We start from the raw sequence: 27,397 nt of genomic DNA, 5'->3' as shown, positions 1-27,397 counted from the left end.
TTGATGGAGCTTATAAAAAATATATTGTTGATTAAACCATCATGACATACCAGCAAAAGTTGCAATCCTGTCAGACTTTATGGCCTGAGCAGTGGATCAATATTTGGATGACAGGCTTCAGGGAAGAAATCCGAGGAGGAGCCTTGTGGTGTCCGAGGATGGCATCTCCTGGAGCCAGTGTTCCAGAAATGTAAAAGGGGATGTGTGTATCGTTGGATGTGCCAACTTTCTAATGATCCGAAATTGAGGCAGAGGGCCCAGTTCATCGTATGATGTAAATCAGCATTGCTATTTTGAAAACAGTGGAGTGACAGTGACTTACACCAGTTGAGTATTTTGACAAGACTGTGCTATTTGTCACACTGTGCTACGTTCCAGGTTGGTGATATGGCATTAAGCCCATTTGAATTTACCAAGTAGTTTCAACAGAGTATTTTCCTGCTGCTGCTGCAATTTCTTGTTTTGACCAAAATGGTTTTGCAATGTCCTTTCAAACTGAAAACCAGCTGCTGGTATTTGCATCGAGGGGTGGCTCTTCTGGGGTGAACGAAGTCTGTATCTGTTTGTAATTACGTAATGGAAAGCACCAGATATATAATCAGCATGTACAAGATTAAAATACTTTCAAAGTGCTAGCACATTTACTGACAGACTATCCAAAAGCTCGCTTATATCGCATATAACTTATATAGCATTTAGAAATTCATAAAACTTTCAAAAATACCAAAATACTGGTCATACGGCAGTGCTTTGCAAACAGCTGTAATTAACACAGCAGATGGGCCAAAGTGGAAATCTCCTTTTTTTTTTTTTTTCCCCTTTTTTTCCTACCGTATCACAAGAGAAAGCACAGTTTGTTTAAAAGTCCCAGTGATGGAGAATGTGGAAACACAGAAGAGAAACCACAATTTTATGATATCTTTTTGGTAAAGGGATTATAAAAATGCATGAGAAATGGATATTGAGTAGCAGACTTAAATTGTCTTTTTATAAGTAAAGCGCAGCCCCTCAAAAAGTATCAAATACAGTGCACCTAACACTGGCCTGAAAATGAGATGACAGAGAGATAATCCAGACCATGTTCTTTTTTCCAGTATTTCCTTTGATGTAAATGTTTTAACACTTCTCTAACTACATAGCAGTTCTTATGTTGCTGTTTGCATGCATTACACGTATAAGACTTTTGATTTGGGGAACACCAACGTTAACAGTAGGGGATAGATCCCAGTAGATTTATTTAGATTAGCAGTTTTAAAGGGAAGACTTTACAAACTTCCAAAAGCCTGTGTAAAATGTTAATCTTTACACTAGCATAGGAACATTTACATTATTAACATACATGTCCTACATTACAAAAACAGTATTTTTACTGAAAACTCCAAAGCCTGAAGTAAGATGTAATAGGACCAGGCATGCATATCTGGGGACCTGGGATGGAAAATATTACAATGTTTAATTAACCAGAAGGGAAATTAACCTTCTAAATGCCAGACCTTTTGATGGGTGGTGTAGAATCACCTTTTTTAGTCTTTTTCAAAGTGCCTGATTATCTCTAATGATCACAATGGGACTGTAACCTTACAAATCTACTAACCCTGGTACATTGAGCAGTGTGAATCTGCACAGTGCTTTAAGGCATTTTGTACAAAAACCTATTTCAAATGAATTGCAAATACCTCTTCTTCTGCCTAGTCAGATTTGTGACTTAGGTTTCCTACAAGCTGTAGTTAAACCTGCCTCTCCACAACTTGAGTTCTGGTGGATGCATAGTGTGGTATCTTTATGCTTGGAAGCTGCTGAACTGTCTCTGTCTGTCTGCCAGACAGCTGTTGTAGGGAAGAATAAAGATCTTCGATTTCCATCTATAAAGTAGGCCAATTTCTTCCTATTTCTCCTCCCATATGAGTAGCACATCTCTATTGGCAAGAGTATTCATTCATGCTGGCTTCTGCCTGTGTTCCTGTTTTCCCTTCTGCTGGTTTGCAGTTACGCCAGCAGTACCTGATAGCCGCGCTCTGAAGAAAGCCCAGGCCTGTTCTACTTCTCACCTTAAACCCTTCCTAGCATGACAGCCAGGTGCAGATACTGTCTGTGTGAGTTTTCTGTAACTCCTTGAGAGTCACAAAATATCTGCCCCACAAAAAGTTGATTACTGTTTCTGTTCCAGAGTTCTGTGGGTTGCACTCCTTAATCATACTGGTTGGCTGGGAGCTCTGACCTTCTGAGCATTTCTGTGTTTTTCCCCTCTTGTGGTGCTCTCCCTAGGGGTTGTTTTTCTAACTCTACTGCATATTGGGCAACCTGAGCAACCTAAAATGCTCTTTACTTCCTCAACAACCTAAAACTATGTATTAAGTCCTTAATGTGATCCCATGTTATTTCTGTCAGGTTCACTCAGTAAGAAAGACGTATGTTTACCTCTCTAATTTTGTGTTCAGCGTATGTTTGTTAGAAAAATTTCACTAAATCATCATTTTCACCCTTCTCATCTGCTTTCTTGTTTTACATACAGTTCTGGCATAGATAAAAAGAAAGCCAGAATTGTACAAGGTGTCTATGTTGAGACATCTACAGCTTTGATTTCCATCAGTATTTGGCTTCTTACTAAAATGATATTAAGTTCAAAGTGAGTTTCCAGTCAATACTGTGTACGGTGTGAATTGGCCATTGCATCTGGCCTCAGTGTTTCATGTTGGCTGCTTGACGCTTAAGGAATACATAGCTAGGGACTCCTAAATCCTTGAAGTGGTTTGTTTAGCATCAAATAAAAATTCTTTGGAAGAAGGAAGAAAGATAAGCTCAAATTCTTCTCACTGGCATTCAGTAGTTTTAACCATATCTGCTTCTTTCATGTGTTTTAGTTAGTGGAGCAGATAAGCAATCCTCCATGTACCAGCTTCATCAACTGCACTGTCACGGGCACATGCAGAGTAGCACCCAAAGTGTAGTCTGAATAAGGCAGTAGTTTTGTGGAACAAATAGAACACTTTGCTGCTGTATGTGCAAAGGAACCAAAATAAGGTTATGTGGCCATTTTCCTTCTCATCGCTTAGATCTTGATTGGCAGACTTGGAAAGACTAGAAAGATGACTCTGTTGTTCCACATTTAAGACAAACATTGCTTATAGCATAACTGCTAGTTTGTCCTCAACGCATTTTAGACATTAGATCAAAGCACAGACTTCTAGCATTTAAATTAATGAGTAAGTAGCTGGTGAAGAAGAGCTATTATTCTCTGCATATATTAGTCTTCAGAAGGAAGTTAGGCACAAACTTAAACAGAGAGTTTCACAGGAAAAGAGATGAAATTCAGTACTAGGCTCAATTTCCAACACATGAACCACAGCTATAACCTTCTCTGCCCCAGTGAAACTAGCTTCTTGGCTAGATTTTAAATCTGTATTCCTCCCACAGTCGCATCTCCTTCATCTCATCTTCTGCCTGCACTTCTTAAGCAGAGAAAACCGGTCGGCTCTTCTGGCACAGAAGGCATGGAAGGGATGTCCCAGTGGGGAAAAAACAATATGTTTCTTGTAAGGAGACCTCTGTTAGACCACTGTAGAATATGATGTGCAAAATGGCACAGTGCAGTTTTCAGATTTAAACTATTACCCATGTCTTGTGTATAGAGCCTACTTCTATTTTGCAGCCAGCTTGGAATTTTCTAGTCTTAAAATTCACTCCTCTCCCTCTTCCTCACTCATGTTCTGTCACCAAACTTTAGTGTTTTAAGTCTCTTCCTTTGGCCTTACTAACTCTAATGACTTTGGTAAGTAATGATTTTTAAAATAAAGCATTTTGCTTTATTTACTGCCATGACTAGTAGTCTCATACAATTGTTGTGCTGTTGATACCGTGTAACCTCCCTTTTCTGCCATGTACTATAATGCCTTTCAGGTTAACAATATAAATGAGTTATTCAAATTTAAAGAAATCATATTCCTGTTGTAGAATTTATTGTATCCTAAAACAGAGTCTTTCTTCATGTGAGAAAACATCTGTCTAACACACATTCATAGCTTGAAAACAGGAAATTCTAAAAGAAGGATGGCTTACTGGACTGTTTCTGCTTAGGCTATCCATGGAAAGTACTTCAGCACTTATGGCATAACTCAATCTAAGAATAGTAACCTATTATCTATTCATAGCTAGTAATGATCATCTGTGAGCACAGATGATCAACCTTGCTTTTCAATACAATGAGTGCTGACTTGGCCACGGCCCAGTATGTTAATAGTAGCATCACTGTTAAACTGGGGGAAAAAATCTGTTCACAGAGTGTCTGTGTTTGAGACAGCCTTTGGTTTAGTAAGCATTGAGTTCATGGAGCTCCTGCACATTGAAAAAGTTGGGAAGCGGTAAATAAAACCACTTGCTACATGGCTGGCTTCTACTAATAAGTTCCTGCATACTGGAATCACTGCTGGTAGGTCAGTGAGCAGCTTGCTTGCAGACATGCAGACAGTCCTTTTTCCCATGTGTACATAATTTTCAGTGTACTTCACAGATTTTTGGATTTAACAGGCAGATTCTGAGAAAGTAGGAGTGTTTCTAGAGGAGACATTTGTCATTAGTGGTGGGTGTTTTTTTTTTCTTCTTAGATGTGGAATTTGGAGATACTTCTCAATTACTTTGTTCTACAGGCAGAAAGCTAGTTGCTTGCTCAGTGGTTCACTGTCTGAATTTTCAGCACTTTTCTGTAGACAGATAAGGCATTGGCTACCTCTAGTATGTCACTGGAACTTGTTTCAAAAATCCATCTCTTGCAGCGAGTAACATCTTGCCCTAAACCTGACAGAGACCAAACTTGGAAACTGGGGAGGAAGGGCTTTGGCTACAGGACTTAAGTGCATGCAGTTCATTTAATTATTTCAGGAAGTTACATATACTTTGCTCAGTTCAGACCTAGATGCATACAGGTTGTATCTTTCAATTAATTTTTGTACAACTAATTACAAGATGTTTTTGGCTGGTCTGGGTTTCTGGTAAAAATGATATGGTTGATCTTTGCTGAGTCAGTTATTTTCCTTTCAATAAATCTTAAAGAATACTATAGGATGGTTCTTTTAGTAGACTCTCTGTTATGGGAAACTCTACAGGATGCCATTCTGGCCAAAACTTTTATTTGGTATGTATATGAGGACATTTGAGACCATAAGTGGACTTCTTAATGTGCAGATGGCACTCAGCTGTCTCTCTCCTGTCATACCAAAAGGTTTAATCTTTTTGCTTTTGTAGAATCAGATCGCTTGGGAGACTAATAGGCAAATTGGACCAAGATCAATTCAGATAAAATGGAATTTGGATGGGTTAGGGAGAAGTTCCTGGAGATAGTTGCTGACTGGGTGAATGTTCTCTGTGCTCTAAAGAAGTACAACTACATTTTTATTTTCCTTGGACAAAACCAGTATGCTCTTGTGACTTTCTGTACCTTTTTCAGAACTACCAACTTCCCCGTCCTATCTATTGAAAGAAAAACAGAATACTTCTGCCTCAGATTGCAGGCTGCAGTGGCCAACAGACAGCTGGAATAAATGCCATATCCCCAGATTCTCATTCTATTCTAAATTATGTGCAGAGGAGAGCATCCAGAGAAATGCAGAAGTCGTCGCAGTGGCCATGACTTTCTTAATCTGTCCTAAAGTGCCAGCAGCTAAGGGAAAAGTGAAATAACTGAACATAAAAGACCTTTGTAAGTGGCATTTGTATTGCAGTGAAAAAGACTGAAAACTGCAGGAAGCGTGGCAAATCATTGTTAAACATACTCAGTTCTCAAGCTGACTCTCATTTGGGATATCTAATCAATCTGGAGAAAGAAAAACTTTGACTTAATCTTCAGCTATATGAATCAGAAAAACTCCATTTTAGTCTGTGAAGGGTCGGTGATTTAGAAGAGGTAGTGTATCTCTCTGCTTTTACCGATGCAAACGTACCAACAGCCAATAAGCAATACATTTATATATGTATTAATAATCCAGAAAGGAATAAACAGAGTTCAAAGAAAAGCATGATAGAGCAGATCTTTGTGGCCCATTCCTCCATTGCAGGTAAACAGTTGATAATATGTGCAATGAGGAAAGAATCACTGCATGAAAAACTGCAGCCTCCCACAGTTATTGCCTTCCTCACGCTTCCTGCCAGAACAAGGGAATAGAAGGCTTTCAATTTGAAGTTGACATTATTTCCTTGAATGGTTTTGTTAAAGTGCTGAACGTACAGTTTGTTTGCTAGCAACCTTTGGATTTACGAGTTGCCAGTCCTGGAGACATTACTGTTTGTCATGCATTTTCCTCCTGATTTCCCTTCTTTATCCTCCTGCCTTCAAACCTTTTTAAAGTCTTTCCATTACTGATATGCACTCTGATGCTAACTGGTAGTAATAGAAAGCTGTGCAGCTGTGGTGCTATAGCTTCCCTCTGGATAATGCTGACCACAGATTCAGCAGTGTGTGCCAGCTCAGCACATCTTGATAACTCATAATCCCTACCATAGGTTTTTATAGTTTGTCTGGTCTACTGTAAATCTCTTACTCACTGTCATCGACAGAACTCTTGACCTGATTCATAGGCACCAGGAATTAAGCTCCTGTCACACTCCACTAAAAGACAACACCATTTATGGTGTGATATTTTACAAACAAAAATAAATGCTCCTGAATATAGTGAATGATAGAACAACATCAAAGGTCACGTTATTATTTGGAATCTTGTTAATTAAGTCAAGTAACTAAAAATAAGGAAAAACACACACAGAACACACTATGCACTAGCCAGCACTTAGAAATATGGGCAGGTTATCTTATCTTTGCTACTAACACATCTGTTATTTTTGGGCAATCTACTGTGTAATAAGAAAAGCACGTACATTACAAAAAAGAAATAGTTCAGCAGTTGTTTTTTTTTTCACCCTCCATGTCTTGCTGTGAATGTGTGTGTTATGTTCTATCAACAGATAGATCTCAGTCTTATTGCAGTTTGCGTTTGTTCTCAGCTATGGATAGTTTCTATCCCTCTAAGGAAAAATAAAATAAAATAAAATAAAATAAAATAAAATAAAATAAAATAAAATAAAATAAAATAAAATGACCTTGAACATATTAAAAGAAAGAAAATAAATTATTGTTTATGTTTTGATGCAGCAGAAATTAGGTAGGTTGTACTGTAAGAAAGAACCTTGTCCAAATCTCTCTAATTTCTCATTAAACATCAACTTGTCTGGTAATGAGGAGCCTGGATTAGAGTATTAAGACATCAGAATTTTATTCTAAATCAAACCCTGACTTTTCTTGGGCTTTCTGTACTGCAGCTTCACTTTGCTGTGCTTTTATTTTCACTATATTGTTTGTTAGTCTTGCCCACTCCAAACGTAAGATCCCAGGAGACTGCAGCTGTCCTGGTGGAAGCTCTGATTGCAGGTGGAGAAGCAAGATGCTGAAATAAAATAAACTTGATATTCGGGGGCCCTAATATAAGACAGAAACATTGAGCTGCTTTGAGTAAATCATATTTTAAAAATGTATGAGCTAACTTTATTCAATCATTCCAAACATTTTGCCTTTGTTACATGAACAAATATAGACATTTTCAGTTAAGATGGTAAAGTGTTTTATATAGATCAGTTAATCTTTATGGAAGTCTTTATATTTTTATTTATCATTTTGCCAGCATAAAATCATATACTAGTTAGTATATTTCTTGAATTTCTAAGACTAACAAAACATTCCCATTATAAAAACATGATGCAGTAACAGAGTTTTTGTTTGAGGGAGGGCAGGTTTCTTTTTGAGAATTACACAGGTTCCTATTTTGCATTGTTTGATTAATGGAACTATAACTCTTCCTGATGCATTTTCCTAAAAAATATGTCTTGACTGACCCACCTATGTTTGTGGTCAGCAAAGTATTGTTTCTATTTCAGGTAGTTCCTAGTCCATCAAACTCTGTCATCTTCATGATTAAGTTCCCAAACTGTAAAATTCTGGCAAGTAAAAATACATGAAATTGCTAATCACAGAGGCAGAATAACATGGTGGTTGTAAGAGAGAAGGATACCCAAGGACCAAATTGCACAATCACTTTGCTGTACGTAACTGGTTTGACTATGTCAGTAGCTATCATCTGAAAAATGTTTTGTGAAGCAAGTTATTTGTCTTGGTTCACGTGCAGAGGAGCTGACATAGGAGGGGACAAGAGTACCTCTCAATACCACCTGATCTTCTTCAGGCAAATTCGGTTCAATTGGTAAGAACTAAGTGGACACACACCATCTCCTCAGAATATTTTTCCCATTTGGCTACAGTGGAAGCACAGTGGCACACAGAATACTGAGTGTTCTGTCTTCTCCAGTCTATTGTGTTGTCAAGTCCAGGATTTGAGTTTCTGCAGGTGGTGATTTAGCTTCTTTCATTCGCATTAAGTTCATTTGAGAACATTTGTTTTGCACTATGAATTGCAAGAGGTATATCTTGTCATAAAAATAACTTTATTGAAAATTTGGCCCCATTTAACCTCATAGACATATTTTGTCTCTAGTGGTGTCAAGATTAGATGATGTAGCATTTTAATTTGTCATAGATATGGCCTGACAATATCTACAAAATCGAAACACTTAACAGCATAATTCGGTATTCTAAATTCAGTGACCTATCAGTGGTGTGATACATTTGATCTATAGCACTTCTGTCTGTATCTGTAAGGCACGCTGCTGCCAATTGATCCTAGCAAAGGACACACTGAAGGAAAGGCAGCCATTTATGTATGTATTTCTTCTAGCCTTAGGATACAGCAAACCTCTGTGTGAACTCTTGAGTGCTCTGACTGCATGGATCAGAAAGAAGATCCAGAAGTTCCTCACCTCAAGCTTTGCTAAATGGGTAAATGTTACCCACCTAAGGGCAGGCAGGGATAGGGCAGCTGCTGCAAGGCTAGCATTGCCTGGAGGCTTGAGTGGTCATAGGTAGTTTCACGTCTTGGTAGCAAAATCCCTCCATTTGGATGCCTATAGCACCAACAAAGGCAGGATTTCCAACATGCCTTCACAGAAGGGTAAATCTTGGGTTCTTTTGAAATCTGCTGATAAAGACTGTCTTTCAACATTTGAGTCTCCTGCAGGAGTAACCATCCCATTGGGACAGGACAAAAATGTAGATAATTTGTAGCCTGTTACTTTGTCTTCAGAACCCTAAACCATTTAACTGTAACAGGACAACGGTTAGAACTAATAGATATTAATCTCTCCAACAGAAAAAGACTATGAACTAGTTTTAGCCTGATGTGTGTCAGCTGGCTGAGTGCTGAAGTTCTGTCACTACCTTGGAAGCATCACTGCATGTCTTATCTTTATGATAAAAAGAAATTAAAGAAAAATTACAGAGCTTAAGGCAGGTAATATTCAGATCTGTTTCTCTTCTGTATGAGAGAAGCTATCTAACATTGATCATTTCTAAATTCCAGTGTGTTTTTCTGTGATTTCTGATTTGATATTTCAGTGTGCTGTCACTTGAAATTAATTGCAACTAATTAAAAATGATCCAGTTAGGACAATTGGACAATAGAGCTCTGGAGATTGCTTCATTCCCAGAGGTTTTAGTGGCTTGCTGCTGCGCTGGTTCAAGTCTTCAGAAGGGTGCTATACATCATAATGTCATTTTACATTGTTATTTTTCTGAAAGCAGCAATTTGAAAGAGTCTCCACTGAACCTTGAGCAACTTTGCACTAAAAAGAAAAATGTTACTGTTCGAGATCCGTAAAATATAAAATATAGATTCAAAGAAATCACTTGACATGAACAGTAGCATTAAATTTGTGCCATTATTTGCATGTAATATGTAATGTTGTAGTAAAAGGCTAACAAAGCATTTAGGCTGCTCTGCGGCTCATTGATTTTCTGCACCTTTGTTCAAAGTAGGTCAAAAACAACATTGGTCTTATTTTATCACATACGTTGTTCTCATGTTTGAGACTTATATCTTAAAGTGATCTAACACAGTTTTAGCCCACAGCGTATTGTGGCCTATCGCACCTATTTAGAGAGAAGCAAAAGGCTTATTTTGTTTTAAATTACCCTAACCAAGCAGCTAGCTAATGTGAACTAAACTTCAGAATATACAGAGGGTGTATTTTTTTGTAAGTTGGGTGAACTGAGGGCTTAATGGAATAAGGTTTGCTTTCATGTTAGGGTGAAGGCCAGTCATTTAAAGAATTATGAAAATGAACCTTGTAACCAGTGCAAACATGTGGCTCTAACACCACTAAACAGCTCATTTGATATTCTGCCTCACCACTATAAGCAGGAGCATAGAGCCTTCTAAAATTAGATTTTGTCCCAAGTCCCAGAGCAACAAATCTTACTGGCTGTGCAACCCATACTTAGCAAACTTTATTCTGTAAAGAAATAGAGATGTAGGATTGAAGATCAACGTATTTTTCAAAGAGGATAAACACAATCTTGAGGCTATTTTTAGACAGTGGTGAGGCTTTTAAACAAATCGTATATAGTCCTGACATTTCACATCATTTCTCCACTGTGAAACATGTGTTTTATCATTGGAACCAGCTTATTTGTTATACTGTGTGATCCTTCCTCCCACTCCAGCACAGCTGGAACATCACCTCCTCTCAGTGTATTTTGCTTTCCTTAATTCATCTGATTTCTGAACAGGACCATCAGTCAGTCTTTGAATAGGTTTGTTTCAACTCTGTGTTATTTCATTTTTACACTGCCATAATAGCATGAAAATCAATGAAGTTGCACTGACATACAAATGGAGAAACACATTGGCAGATCAGACCCATCGAGTCTATTTTGCTCATAAGACCATTAATAATGGTTTTTAAAAAACTTCGGCAGTGACATAAGCCATACTTTTGTACATATAATCCATCCTGCGTTTTAACACTTGTGCTTGTATTAATGGAGAATGAGTGGATTTTTTACTGTCTTGTCAAGAAACTTTTGGGGAAAGTTATATTAAGAAATGTGTGTATTACTTTGTACAGCACTAATCTCCATGTCTCTTACATGGACAGAGAACTGATCACATGCAGAAATGCTAGCAAATTACAGAGATAAAAAAAAAAAAGACAGACCAAATGCTACTTTCTCCAAAGCCATTTGCAGTTTTACCTGGCAATAGGAATTTATCGTAGGGATCTCCTATCTTTATTTACCCCAACTCAGCCACTCTAAGCAGCGTAGACAAGTATATGCTTCCACATATGCGTGGCATTGTCATACTCCTTATTAGCTCAACGCGCATTTCTCAGCATTTTTCTGGGACTATCCCAATATCCTTTTGCTAAATGCAAAGTGAGATTAAGCAGACTTTACTTGCAGTGTGTTCTGTGCATGCAGAAATCCAGGCTTTGGCAGGCTTCAAGAGGGAGAGAGAGATTTCCAGAGAGAGTCAGTAGGAATGTTTTGTCCATCAAGATGTTTGAACCAGACAATAAAAGCACTCCAGGCAGTTGTAAGTTATAACCACTAGAAGATACAGAGGAAAAAGACAGCCTCAGAGATAACTGAATCCTAGGCAATGTACTTTGGTTGGAAGATAACTCATGTCAGCGCTGCTGCAGTTGGTTTTTAAAAAGTAATCTTTTTCTATTCAAGGCAGAGAGGAAAATCACTAAAACAAATAAATGACTGGGTGAAACTTAAAGAAGCCTCACATGCATTAGCCTTTATGTTGTTGGTAGACAGATATGTTTTGCTCAGAGGGCTGGTAGCAGATCATAGAGGGAAATAGTAGTCTCCCTCTCTCTGTTTGTTTCTCCCCCTCTCCCTTTTCTCTCTCCTCTCCCTCACCCACCCCATCCCTCCCTCCCTCCACACACCTTTTTTTATCTCTATCTCTTTCCACCCCCATCTCTCTGCCAATCTGCCAGTTTTGAACCTGATGCAGGCTGCAGTCTGACGCTCACTGCAGAAACTGCTTTACTAGTTTAAGACAAAACTCCTGCTGTTTTCACCTCTTCCACTGCCAAAGGTTATTGCCCCCACAGCAGTGCAAAGTTAAGTGGATTACTTCAAACAGTCTTCTATGCTAGGTTGTGTGGCCTTGGCTGACTTTGCAATGAGGTGGGTGAGGATCGCTCTTCTGACCCGTTCTGCTGGCTCTGCAGGGAGCTATGGAAAGCATCACAAACAGCTGGTGACCCAGCCACCACTGCAATGAATGTGCAAACAGAACCTCAGTATGGTCTATAAGTACCAGTTCACATCTTTACATATCATTTGTGCTAGGTCATTTTTACCAAGGTCTTTCTGTGGCACTGGAGCTGTGTACTTTCACACCCATTCTAAAAGAATAGCACAGGATTTCTGTGTCTTTAACCCACCATCTTAGCCACCTCTGATGGAAGAGATTGTTGGGGGAATCTTGACAGAGTAGATCTCTCGGACCCGACTGCTGTTTACTGAACTTAATGGAAGTTCAGTTGAACGGAGATAGCATTGTTTCATTTGTACTGAGGAACTGTTGTATGGTATTTCACAATCACTAGTGTAATCATTTAAATAATTTGACATAATTATATATACTGTAGGCTCTCCCACAGAAGCAGATACACAGAGACTGGATAGACACTGTCGTGTGTAGTGCTGTTACTTTAATTTAAAAAAAAATGATAGAAAAATAGTAGCACAGAGTTCTATTCCTTAAACTTTTCAGTTTAAATCCTCTGGCTTTGTATTCGAGCAAACTAGTAAACAGAAATCTGTTTTTTGCAAACACTTTAAGGGCCCTATTCCATGGTCTACAACACCTGGTGTATCTCAGCTCTTGGCATAATTTAAACAAACAGGCTATGTAACACATCTCTCTCTCAGTCAAATAAAGCAGACTTGGTGTTCTGCCAATTCTGCTCTCATTTATTTGCTAACCCTGGGTTTTATTTATTCCCTGAACCATCAAACACATTGCAGAGAGTGACAGGAGCAGACAATATTACATCTAATCGTTATAGAATAACGTAAATAAAACATGGTAAATCATCAGGTATGGAACGTGTGTGTTTTTAACTATCCCACTTCATTTTGTGTACTTGAACCAAAAGTGTAGCAAATGAAAAAGCTTTTTGCACAGAGCAGAGTTAGAATATACCCATTGGATACTGTCATTTACATTAACTGAAAAATACCTTTAACATATAAATACACCTGGATGTAATACAAAATCTGCTGCGTGGGCCTCATCCTGTGCTCATTAGAGTCTGTGGTGAAATCTTTCCTGACTTCAATGACTGGGGCATCAGCCCACTGCTGTCCAACTGAGGACTACAGTACTGTAAACAGTAACTGATGTGAGGATCTGTGAAACACTGAAATGCTTTCCGGTGTTGAATAAGAGTTACTGAGAGAATTCCTATGATCAGAGAGAGGGCAGAATTATGAAAAAAAAAAAAAACAACAGAGGAGAAAGAAGGAATGTTTTGAAGTTAAGTGCAAAGGGATTGGTCTCAGTTCTCGCAGGGGAGAAGAGTTCACGGTCAACAGTGCGTTGTGTGGATTAGATAGGCAGAACAAGTGTGTAGGTGACAGTGAAGCCTTACGTTTGCTTAAGGTTTGTGCTTTGATGAGATTTGTCTAGCTACGGTCTAGCTTAACTTTACACCAGATTGTTTTCCTCTAGAGAACCCTCGCCAGATGAAGGACTGAAGCTGACAAGTCAGTTACATGGCACTTCTAACTTTAACTATTGAAGGAAGAAATTCTAATTCTTATATCTGTAGTATTGCTTTTGAAATAGTGAAATTTTCAAATTTTGAACAGAGTCTGAAAGCTGACTCTGTGAAGATCCTTCTAGAACAGCACGCAAGTAATGAGGGAAAATTGACTGCCTGAAGACTTTTGTGTACAGTTTCTGACTATAATATTCACCAAACACTTACTTTCTTCTGTTTATTAGTTGGCCATTCCTGCTAGGTTAATATGGGAAGAGAAGGCTCTGCAGTACTTGGGGTTGTGCCTTGACCACGTAATTGGAAAAGTAAATGGTTTCCCTATGATCAGAGTTGGAATCTGTGCCAAAATGACTGAGCTCCATTCAAAAACCCCTTCTCGTGAGTCATTCTGTGGCAATGCATGCTAAAAGAGATGGCAAAATACCAGGAGTAAAATAATCAGCACACCTCAGGCTGCTAACAATAACAAAATAAGCTTTTCCTACTGTGAAGCAGCCTCCTCTGTAGTCTTCAGACTTGCATGAGCTTCCTGTGCGAGAGTCTGTCTGAATCTGGCCAGTACTTTTTTCTTCTTTAAAACCATATCTCAAGAGCCCACTTCATCTCCTGCCCTAAAATGTAAAGAAGCAGTAGTTAAATTTCCCGTTTGTTAGCTAGTCACAGTGTCTTTTAGCATGCATCCCTTAGAGAAGGAATGTCTGCAGTAGTTTGCGTCTGACAAAAAATTGAATGACAATACACGGCTGCAGAGGCTGGAATTCGAGAATCATTGGCTTCACTACTGAAAGCTGTAAATCACTGATTTGACTGTTCTGGGTCCAGCTCTGGACCCCTCTGTCCTCTAAACCCATCACAATATATTAATTTGTACTGAAGCTACTCATGCATTGTGCAATACATTCATTTCTGCTCTCTTCTGCATTGTGCTCAAAAGTCATAGCTGATTTTTTCCTGCTTTTCTAAACAGCAGCAGAGGACTGCAAGCCCTCGCAGATATTAATGGAGTACATGCTAAAGAAAACAACTATTTCTCAACTTCAGCTTATCAGTTAGTCTCCAAGATTTCAATAGCCACATTGAGAAGTAGAGCATACCCCTTTATTTTGAGGATTTAGCTCCTTCCTCTATTATGTGGGCTGGGCAAAGAGCACAGCCCTAAGTATTCTTCATGTGATTTATTCTACATTGACAACCACTTAAGTAGAGGCAAAGTTAGACCCAAAAGGCACAAAGTGATGAAAGCTGGAACTGAAAAATAGCATGACAGTCAAAATTGCTGAGTTTCACACAGCCCCTGCTCTGACAGCGTTAGAAAACTCTTGGTCTAAAAGAATCCCAAAGAGCCCTCTGGAAACCCAATCCCATGACTCATACGCTATCCTTGAAGGCTTTTTTCTTTCCCTCTACCAAATGACACTGAAAACAGCCTTGTGGACTTCACTACATGTTTTAGACAACATATTTTCCTTTTATGAGAGAAAGACCTCTGTATGACAGCCCAAGATAAATGTACTTGCATCTGCAAGTCAAACCAGACTTCTGGTTGGGCCGTAGGCTGGATGGTCCCACATGCTGTGCCTCCTTGGTGGGGATGGGAAGAGAAACAGAGGCCTTGTGCTATAGCAGGAACTTCATGAAAAGTAAAGCCGGGTGGCTCAGGCACCGATTCCCAAGAATTCCTAAGAGCTCAGACATTGCCGACTGATTTAACACTTTCGTGTTTGCCTAGCTTGCTAGACTGGTTGAAAGACTGACAAGCCCACACTACTGTGTTGCCTCCTGCAGGTGAAGCTAGGAGGGAGTGATTCTGGTCTCTAGGTAGCTTACGATTATTCCCATGCAAAAGTAAATGGGAACAAAGTGCTACCCTTCCCTTCCCAGCACCCACACTGTGTTGATTCATAAAGGGCAGATGCTATCTGATCTTGCCACTGGAATTCAGTTAAGAATGCAGTCACGATCTCAGAGGCTGAATACTCAAGCTCCCTCTGAGTATTATATATAACTGAAAGTGAACTGAGCTACTAAAAGGAGCGTGCATTACACACATAAATACAGCGTATTTGAGGACAAAGCTACTGCTTTGATGATTGCTTTTCAGAGTAGAACTTCACATTAAAATGAAGACCTTGGGAATTGCCTGTCTGAATGCTGAAATTTTTTTAAGACAGCTGTGGCTCATCCACTGAAGCCAATCAGTCCTTCTAAGTTACGTGTGTTCTTTTATAATCCAAACTGTATTAAGAGTGTTTCTAGTGTTTCCAACCCCACCCTCAACAGCTAAGAAATGGTCTATCATGCATGTGCTTTGGTCTTCTTCTGTATATTTGTAGATGTAACAGTAAGCTGATTTTTCTACTATGTCTTCAGAAATGGCATTTGGAATGAAGGGAAAAAAAAAAAAAAGAAGGAAACAAAAGAGCATAGGCAGGCTTGTAATTCTTTTTCTAAAATAAAAATTCAAAAAATCAAAATTCCATGTGCTTGCATGGTGGATCTCCTGCTACTTTGTAGGAGAAAGAAAACTCTTTCAAGCCAAGAGTGCAATAACAAACTTTTGTGTGGTTGTACATGTTGTTATAATACATGTTTATCAGAGGGTGTATTTTCTGTTCAGTCTGGATTTCCCTCTTTTGCAACATTAAAAAAAAAAAAAAAAAAAAAGGCTGGAAGACTGCATATGGAAATTCATGTTTATGTCGCTGTTAAGTTTGTAGATGAAAAAGTGGGAGAGGCTGATTTTGCTCACTGACAAGTTATGTATATTTTGTGAGTTTAGAAGTTCCTCTGTGTTTTCGCATTTTCTTAGATGTGAGTTTGCAGATCTGTTACTCCTCCCCACGCTACTGTCCATAATAACTTTTGTTTCTCTAAATTAGAGGCTACGTAGTCAGCTGAAATACAAATGAAGGTTGAAGAGGCTGCAACATTAAGTTTTTCTTCTAGGCGTCTCAAACACTGGCAATGTAGAATACTCCTCGGGTAAAGCTGATGTGAAGAAGTGATGTAAATCACAAAGCAAGCACCAGTTTCTCTTGCACAGGTGCAAAAACCTACTATAGTTTACACGCCGAATGGCAAAAAGGAAGATGCCAGTTTTTAGCTATGTTAAGAAGGCCTCTGCTGCATTGGTGCCTTTACTGAACTCACGCCATATGTATGTTTGAGGCATGTTTCACTGCTTCCATTTCAGTGTTACAGAATGAACTCCACATATCTATCTTACGTTAATTCCCATCGCTTCTGAGTGCTTTTTGGTAGTAACATAAACTCTTCATGTAGTCTAATTATTGCTTCACCTATATCTATTAGGTTGACTTTTAAAGCCATTCTGGATTTCAAATACAACCTTACAGCTACAATGCAATAACCAACAACTTCTTCCACACTAGCAGGTAAGAATATTACATTCTTTTTCATTAGTCGTTACAAGCTTGAGCCAAATTCAATCTGACAACATATGGATGAGAAACATAGAGACTGAATTTCCAGCACTGCATACTCCACCAGTGTTTCACCAGCATACAGTGGTGGCAAAATAATAAAATGACTCTATTGTATTTTAGCTATATTTTGGGGGAATGGCTATTTACGAGGGTAGATAGTGATAGGACAAGGGGGAATGGTTTTAAACTGAGACAGGGGAGGTTTAGGTTAGATATTAGGGGGAAGTTTTTCCCACAGAGGATGGTGACGCACTGGGACAGGTTGCCCAAGGAGGCTGTGGATGCCCCATCCCTGGATGCATTCAAGGCCAGGCTGGATGTGGCTCTAGGCAGCCTGGTCTGGTGGTTGGGGACCCTGCACATAGCAGGGGGGGTGAAACTAGATGATAATTGTGGTCCTTTCCAACCCAGGCCATTCTATAATTCTATCAGTCTATGATATCAATGCTGGATACCCTGCACCTGCTAGTTGCCTTTATTGTTCTCAGTTATGTAACAGTCATTTCCTCAGTAATCACTTGTGCATTTCTTCAGATAAATTACTAACATGTAACTAGCAATGTTACTAGCATTAAAACTTTGTTTTGCAGTATCTTGCTTAGTAGATTGATATATAAAGTTGCAGTGAATATAAAATAGCAAAAAGCATATAGCAATTAAGGTCCTTTCTATTATTAAACATTTTTACAGGTTTTCAAAACAGGTTTTCAGCTTTTCTCTTTTCAAGTAGCTTCTAAATAATATAGTTTATTTTGGATGATTGATTGTAGGAATCGTCTTCATGGAAGTAGAACGCATTATTTTAAGTCATGTCGTCTTTTCGTTTTTAAGGAATGAGATGACCTTCATGTCTTGACACATTTTATCATTTTGAGAATGAACCAGTTATCTGTATGAGTTCAACTGATAGAATATTATCATGACTTATTAAAAACAAACAGGGCTTCCTATTACAGCTGTATGTCAAAAGGGGAACAAATAGAATAACTAGTTCTCTGTCATGTTATCATTAGTTAATTGTATTTATAATAAGTCTTCAGCTAAAATAAATTACAGATGACGTGGTATTTTAGTACAATAATTGCTTCTATGTTAGTCCCACTGCCACATACCTTAGACAAAAACTCAGAGAGGCTGTTTGCCATTTATTGATTAAAACCTGTGCTCTGGAAGGAACAAATAATAATAATGTGTTATTTTACTCTTAATTATCAGTTACTCCCCTGGGACAGTCTTTATCATTTTATGTTCTTTTCCTATTCCATATCCATACAGCAGGCATAAGAGATAAAGTGAGCTATTAGAGTCATTCCTTCTGATATCTATGATATCTAACCTACCACTTTCGATATTTTTAGTCATCTCAATGAGAGGAAAAAGATATTTCCATGTAATTTCCCTCTGAAATGTACATGCGGATGACAGTATTTGTAGTACTATGTGCTACTGGAGCAAGGCACTGAGACAGCTGACCAACAGCCTGGGTGTGCTGCCTGGGTAAGATCTAGGGACTGTTCTGAAGTACCTAAGCCATATAATAGCCAAAAGGTGACTTAGGTGAGCAATAAAATAGCACTTAATCATCTGTAAGCCCACGGATAAGAATCTGTCTTGATATGTGACCATATCCTCAATGAGGTTGTGATTTCCATAAAATTGTCTCTAACAATTCATACAAAAAGTAGTATTTAGATGTTAAAAAGGTATCAGATGTTAGCTATTATCAAATTTTTAAATTGTGTTCTAGTAAACTGATATGTTGTCTTTCCTCAGATTTCTCATGTGTGTTTGGAGAGATAATAGTATGGTTTTGTTTACTTGTTTCTTTGCAGATAAAAGGTGAGACGAACTATCCTTTACCTTTTCCTTTTTGGACCGTAATTATTTTGGCCAAGTTCTATTTCTTACTCAGCCTATCCAGGGAAATTTTGATGGCACAACTATATGAGAGACTTTTACTTTCCTCTATGCAGTTCCATCACACCTGTGCTGACAATACTGATACATATATCAGTTTTGCCAGTTCCGCTTGTTTATCTTGAGAACCAGGCTTGTTCCTTTTGCCTTCTTAAACCGTACCCTTTCATGGACATATTGCTTTCTTTGTCAGTAAGCCTTTGTAAAAGCAGATACATTTAGAAGGCACTAGGACATGGATTTGGCAGAGATGTCACTCAATGACACCATGATCTCACTAAGACATTATGCAACAGCACAGAATTCTAAGAGAAAGATGATTTTTTGTTGTTGCTGCTCCTCATCAGTGGCTCTTATGGCCCTCTAATGACCATCCTTGATTAGCTCCACAGAAGCCTTCAACCTGTCAAAGGTTAAGAAGCTTGTTATAGAGAGCTTCAAGTATAGTAGTACTGAGAGTAAAAAGGACATGGACGGAACAGGTAAAGTCTACACAACCCCAAGGTCACAAACGCAGCATAGATAAAAACAGCAGATTCTTAAAGTTTCTTGGTAAGTAATGTGACAATCCAAGTCATAAAATCTTTAAAAGCTCTTCAGAGGTCAGTGGATTCCAGTAAATTTGACATTAGTACTTTGAGGTTTTGAATTTAATGCACTTACTGAAACATTTCATTAACATTTTTTACTCTAGTCAATAGATGTGATTTTACAAAAAGTCGATCTTTGTGGTCTACTTCTTCAAGCTGCCATTATGTCAATCAAAAATAAGTCCAGCTAATAAATCATTTTGACAAATAAATGAAATGTTTTTGTGGTTAGTTTACTGTTTTTCTAAAGTCCTAGCACAGGCCAGGAAGCACTTCTTGCCTTCTCTCCTTCCAGACTTACTGATTGCCATGCGTCAGCCACAGGCACTGTAATACTGTTTTTTCCGTGCCCTTATTATCTTACTGAGATGCATCTTAACCCACGCTGGCTTAAAAAAAAATGCGGGAGGCGGTGGTTACTTTTAAAATTATTACCCCCAAACATTTCCCTGGTGAAATATAAACACATATTAAATAACATGACACTAATAATTGCATAAAAGGAATGTTAAAAAAACAGTTTCAGAAGAGAGAATAAACCATTAATGAATTACTACATTAGTGAAGTAGTTTGGATAATAGTTGAGATGTTTGTACTAAGTTGATAAATGCTGCGCTAGTAAATCACTTGCATATATCTTCTTTTCTAGCCCTAGTTGAGGCTCCTTTAGATCTACAAAGGTTGTAGATAATTTTTGCACCCACTCAGTCAATGACTGGCAATGCGGCATGTAGCCGCAGTCATTCATTCTGTCAGTCAGCAGCCCTTGATAATGTGCCTGTCAATATAATTCAGTGCCTGTTCAAGGAAAGTGACACTTTGAATAGTGGACACTTTTCAAAAGCATTCATACAGGGTCAGCCTCATGATAAATAAATATATTTTGCGTTTGAAACAAATAGGCGATACACAGGAACTGGAGTCTGAGCAGAAAAACACGACCGTTCTGCAGGACACAGTAAACTGCAATGAAGAGTGAAAATCATAAATGCACCTTGTTTTTCATGTTGTATTAATTACGAGATAATGAATAATGAAGTCTTTGAGATCCTGCTTGGCTCAGTGGAACCCTGATCCATGATCAGGGGCGCAATGCACTACTACACTACAAATGAGATACTAGAATAACACCATCAATAGTTTCTTAAGCCCTACAAAAAAGGAAAAAAAAGAAAAAAAAAAAAAAAAAAAGGATGTATATTTTCATTGCTGAATGAAAAACACAGGCAGAAATCTTTAATTACCACTAACAGCACGCTAAAGAAAGCATTTATATGGCATACAGTGTGTAGTTTCTAGTTTCTATTAATACAGGCTGAGAACAGGAGGAAGAAATATGTGATAGTGACAGGATTTTTAATAGTACCTCACCTTAAATGCATTTTAAAATATGTAAATCAATAAAAAAATTATTTGTAATAGCAGACTAAGAGTGCTGGTTAGCCTTACTGCTGAATGAAATGTATGCTACAAGCCCTATTACCATACATCGTGGGAGCTGTAGTTAGGATTAATCTGTCAAAAGGGATGGTTTAGTGTTGATGAATATGACATGTGACCATTAATGATGTTGATTTTATCTCCTGAGATTAGCATGATTTACTTCAGATGGATAATAATGTCATTTGCTTGATGCAGTAGATCTGTTTACGAGCTGATTAAATTGTAAGGCCTTGCTTCATTTCATGCTATTTGGTTTACAGCTTCATTACTGCAATCACAAAAGCTGTGGAAATGTCCCACATCCCATGTCACAATAAATCATTGTTTAAGATTGCAGCTATGTATTTTAGCATTTCAGTTTTGCATGGACCATGCATTCCTTAACAAATATGTGATTGGGAATACATTAACAAGATATTCTAGAACATACTGCTGCAGAAATGTAGAAAATCAGCCTGAATCTTTTAATTGAGATTAAGGAAGCACTTGAGTAATTAGCTGTAACAAATTACCTTATTATTTAGACAGTGAAGTAAACGTTTTCGTTGCAAAAATGATTATCATAAATCTGCAGAAAAGTGACAGTCAAACAACCATAAAGGAAACTTGTAAGCAAACTACATTTTCTGCTTATTACTTTTTACATTTAAATAAAATTTATCAGGGGCATACTCTAAAAGGAATGCATTTGTTCTTTCGGGATAGTATGTGTTACAAGACATACCATCTGTATCGGCTGCGCCAGGAAGAGTATATATATGTAAATCACAAAGGGAAAAAAAAAAAAAGAATCTGTTAATTATAATGGCAAATGCTAATGTTGTCATAGTTAAGGCTGTGTCAACGTTTTCATTATAGACCCAGTTAAAAAGGAAGGAGAGAAGGAGGGTGGTAATCAGCCATCCGAGATTGCCGTCTGCTAAAATTTTGTATACAAAAGGGCACACTGAGCTCTCTCACCGTGCAAATTAGAGGTAGCTGTGAAACCATACTTGCAGTCTCAGTGAGAGGAGGACTGGGGCCAAGCTGTCGGCCTAGGAGGGAAGGTGACTTTTTGTTTTGGTGATTTTTTTTAACATTTTGCATAAATTGGTATTACTACTTTTATTGCAGAAATTAAATAAAAATAAATACATAAATTAATTGCATTTATCAGTTAAATGGGGCTTTTCAGAGCTTGTGGCTTCCCACTGCCTGAATCTGATAACTGCAGTTGATTAAGTCTTGGTTCACATACTTAATTTTAATGAAAATATTTATAAGTTTGATGAGCATGTTTAAATAATTAGCTTAAGATGCATGTATTATAGGGTGGAATTTCTTTTACTTCTTTTACTTCTAATATCCCCAAGTTGGTTCCCAATGGATTTAGTGGAAAAATCTCAACTTACTGTATATGTGAGTTCAGCTGGATTAGAGTATGTTCAAATGTGGACTAGTTTATACTGGATTCATGAACTTTTTTTTTTTTGTCCTTAGCTTTTACCTATTGAAACTCAACTCTCCACCTCAGAACCTTTTCAGTTGATGAAACTGGTAACCCCAAGAGGATCCACACATGTGCATAGTCATATGCATGCACTGTAATATTTCAGGGCAATCCTAGAATTTTCCAGGTTTTCCAAATATTTTGCAGCAGTGAACTCAGTTATGATTTTTATGGATGATTCATGAGCTGGCTGTTCTGGGCATCCAACCTGAGACATTTTGAAAAGCCTGGTTTTTTTGCGTGCTTGCTTGTTTATTTTTAATGGCTGATTGCATGATGCATTCTGGATAGCAGATTCTTTCAGAAGGGTTCATGCCAAGGATTTGGAAAGAGAGGATAACTCTAATGCTTGCAGTTCAAATCTGTCTGGTGCTCTGGGGACAGGTATACTGAGATGATTTAGTTTTCCAATATATTGTGGCTCCTGGGCATAGATCTCCCACCTTTGACTTTTTGCAGAGCCAGTCCCTGTTAACTTTAGTAAAGCTAATGAAAATATTTACATATTGTAATACTGATACTTCCAGCAACATTTCAGCTGACCAAAAGAAAACAGTGATAAACATTTTCTCTGGCTTTCCAAATAGTTCTAGACCTAAATTAAGGAAAAAATATCCTTGAAAGTAACAGAGAGAGACATAGAGGGGGAAAACCTCTCCCACTCTCTCTCTCTCTCTCTTTACATGTATATATATGTATATATATATATGTAAAACAGCTGGGGCAAAAAGAGAAGGCAGTAAGAAGAAACCACACTTTGAGTCTTCATTACTTTGGGAAACATTTAGTAATATATTGCAACTCTGCTTAAGTTGGAAGAAATGTTATTACCACAGTTTGATGTTTTATTACATCAAATTTAACTTTGAAATTTAACAAAACAAAGGCTTCCTTTCTTGATGAGCAGCACCTTCTGACAACAATTTGGTTTTTGGCCAAAAACAAAATACGCATTTGTCAGAGTGCACATTCTTTCAGTGATGTTCCTATTGAAACTAAGTAAGAATGCCCTTGAAAATCCCAACTGCTGGCTTCCCTGTAAATATATATTTTCATCACCCACCTGCCAGTGATGGTTAATTTAATGCAATTTATGCATAGAAGAAAATCCCTTCCTAGAACTATGAGGTGGAGAGGCTATTAGCCAGGTTGATAGACACATGGTAGTTTTGTGGAGAGACCTTTAACCTGAATAGCTGAAGTCATCTCCACAAACTTCATTAACCCCTATTCTCATTAACAGGAAGAAGACAACTAACAATATATAATTTCTTAGTTCACTTATGAGCAATCACCTCTATTTTCTACCCTTCCTAAGACACAGTGAGGTTTAGGGAATCTATGTGAATACAGCTGATGAACTTTGGCTGATGTTTTGAAGTTGTTTTTTTGAAAATGGTGGCAGTGTGTGATGCCCATGTCTACCTTACTGATAAAGCTACTATCAGGATAGAAGTGATTATTGAACCCTAAGTAAACAATTTATGCATTCAAGAAGTTCCCAGTTGCTGGGAGATGCTTCATCAATCTTCTCTGCAGGTTCTTTCTGGTGTGACAGCTATTGAAACAGGACAGAAAGACTGAAGTAACAAAGACAGGTTTAAAATTATCTGGATAGTTGTAATTAATGGACATAAGTTGAAAGTCTGAGCAGAATATGGGAAAATATAGCCAATTTTATTGCAACTGGAGAGTTGGCGTAGCTGTAGGTCTGTTCACTAGTGAAGGAAGAAAGCTAGTCTGAAGAAAAAAATGAAAAAAGGAAGAAGTTGTGGTCTAGAGTGGAAGCATTCTGGACAGCTTTAGACCAAAGAATTTTCCAGTCTGGTTTTGAAAGACAGGCAGGAGAATATATTTCTTGTATGACTTTCGATTTTTATGCTTCTAAATAGATATTCTTTAAATCTCAGGCAAGATCTGCAGATATTACAACCACTACATGCACTTGAAGATCTAAGTTATATGTCCTAGGTGTATTTCTTACATGCAGTTGTGTGGAAAGCTATGGTATTGTGGAAGACAGTGCTGCTCATGCCTGCTGATGAAAGCTGGATTGCAGATTTCCAGACAGAAAGCTGAGTTCAGCAATGTAGTAGCACAGTTTTCTATTTGAAAACTAATCCTGAATAGGAGTGTTCTCACAAATTTAGGCCACAGGAGAAAGCACTAAGTTTGCCTCCAGCAACCAATTTTATGTTCTTTCCAAAGCTTGTGGATGTTGGCAGAGTTGGGTAAGCATGTACTGGGGCAAGATTTCTTTAAGAGATGCTCAAGTAGTCAGTCCATCCTAAGTCTTTGACTGTTCTAGAAGTGAATCCAAATGGCTGTTGAGGAGGGTGAAAATTGTAAGCACAGAATATCTGTAAGACATCGTGTGCATATGTTGAAATTATGTCCAATGGGAACCCCATTACAATATATAAAGGCTACTTGATGACACTTACAGCAGTGAAATCTGTGCAGCTTTAGGAATCACATCCATATGTCTTTGGAAGAAAGAAAGATTCCCAAAAGGTGTCTTGTTGGATTTTGGGATAAGAAAAATCTCTATGATGTTACAGTCCAATTTTCTGTATTACCAAGGCCACGGAAATTCATCAAAGAGCTTCTGCATTAAGTGCAGCTATGTTTGATTGAGCTAGCTAAAGAATATGAAGAGAAATTGGGGCAGACAATCTGTTATTTTCTGCCTTCATAGAGTTCAAAATAGGGTTTGCAAAAAGCAATTGTGCCTCCTTCAATTACTGCATTACCTCTAGCACAGCGACTGCTGTAGACAAGCCTTTTAATGAACAATTTTTGTAGAATTTAGGGTCTCTGAAGTGCAAAGCCACAACAGAGTGTGGCTCTTAATGTGGCATATGAGCATTATGTTGCCTGCTTTTTCTGTCAAAGCTGGCATGTATCAGGATGCAATAAAAGAAAAACTATTTCATTCAAAATTAAATGGAGACTTTCAATTAAAGAAAAGACTCAAGTCTGAAACCATAAAATCTATTGAAACTTTCTGTTTTAGAGGAAATGTACCAATTGCTAATGGAAGAGTTACTCTAAACAGCTGGCTACTAGTTAACTATTATGTATTCTAGCAGGATTTTTGGTTGGATATATGGGGGTTTTTTTTTTGGTCATTCCTTCTCCTCAGAAGATCTGGAGAAAAGAACAGAAAACTATTGAAAAGATTTGCCTTTTATCTTTTGAATCAGTGTCATACTAACAAAAAGATGTTTTGAAGCCTTTAACCATTAACTGACAAACTGGTTTTCTTTCGACATAAAACTTGTCAAGGCCTTGATTGTTGTGAAGCCCTCGTGATAGATTCTGGCTGACTGCCTAAGTACAAGGTCTCTGAACACTAGGATAACACTTTCTGAAACAATTTGGGCTTATCCTCCACAATGTCATTTAAACAAACTTAATTGACTAAAACTCATTTTTCTATATTCTGTATGTGGTACTAATTTGGGAGAAGAGGCCTTTTAGGAACAGACCCTAAATGGTAAAATCTGACCTCTACTCAGCCTTAGATTTCTCAGCTCTTGTTTATTTACACAAAATAAGCCCATATTAACTGTATTAAAAATCACCGTAAGCAGAAAACCTGTTATATGCTCCCATTTTCCTTTAGTGAAGAACCTTTAGAATGGGTCCAAACAAAGACTCTCTGAATAGCACAAAATCCACACACTTCTGCAGTAAGAGTAATCATTATCTTGAGGTAATTGCCCGTGCATGTCAGTCAGTAAACTTGTTCCATACAAAAAGAATAAAAAAGTTTTAGATTGAAACTTGACGGTTTTTTTGTTGTTGTTGTTGTTGCAGTGAAACTACACTGCAGATGATTTTCTTAAACTGATAATTCTGCACATACTCAGTTACACATGTACAGAATAGCAATTTGCATTTTCCATTTCTCTTTAAAGGTAAACAGTCTTGGTTTTGAGTGGATGTAGTGTGTCCAATTGAAATGTGTATATATGAGAGTGACAAAACTGTTCTCTAGCACTTTTTCCAGTGAATATAACAACTCTGGAATGGCAGTTTCATCTCTAGGAAGTCTTTGAACATCAGAAGGTAAAAAAGTTCTTAACAACTAATGAGTTTTGAATGTCCCACAGGACATGAGTTAGTGATAGTACCTCAGTTGAGGTGTCAGTTTGAAGCAGAAGGCCCTTGGGGCTCTGACAGGCTTTAATGGCCCTGACCTGCTTCACCTGCCCCTCTCCCTCCCCCCGGTCCTTGCCCACAGACCCAGAGAATCTGCTTGTCCATTGTCTCCATCAGTAGCACACAGATGGTACCTAAAAAGTATTATTTCATGATTATGCAGCACTTATTTGACACTCCGTAGGAATGTGCAATATATTTAGGCTACATTTTTACTTTTTTGGATAAGATGCTAACTAAGAGTGTGTCTTGCCATTCCATTGTGCTGCAGAATCAGAACTATGGAGAGATCATGGCAGAGAGCAGTAAGAGAAAGCTTTTATGAAGGAAAAATGGTGCTGCCAGTGATGTTGTTAGGATGCTGAAGTACCTGGTGATTTTTATGTTCTTTCAGTGTGCTACATTTATATAAATAAAAATTAGATGCAGAGGGAAAATTACCACTGAGAAAAGGCTCAAGGCTTAGTACCAACAGGAAGAAAGCACCTGCCATCACTGAGAAAAGGGATATACAATCTTTTTTGGGCTCTGCTGGCTATAAGGGCAGAACAGACTGTGATGGTTTTGTGTACTGTTTATTTATTGATGCTTTTTTCCTAATATTATTAAATGGTTTGAACATTATGAAAGGTTTCTGATATAGCCCCTCCTTTTTCCCCAA

This window comes from Gallus gallus, chromosome 6, assembly GCF_016699485.2.
Source record: "Gallus gallus isolate bGalGal1 chromosome 6, bGalGal1.mat.broiler.GRCg7b, whole genome shotgun sequence".
NCBI lineage: Eukaryota > Metazoa > Chordata > Aves > Galliformes > Phasianidae > Gallus > Gallus gallus.
This window is presented reverse-complemented; position numbering follows the sequence as displayed.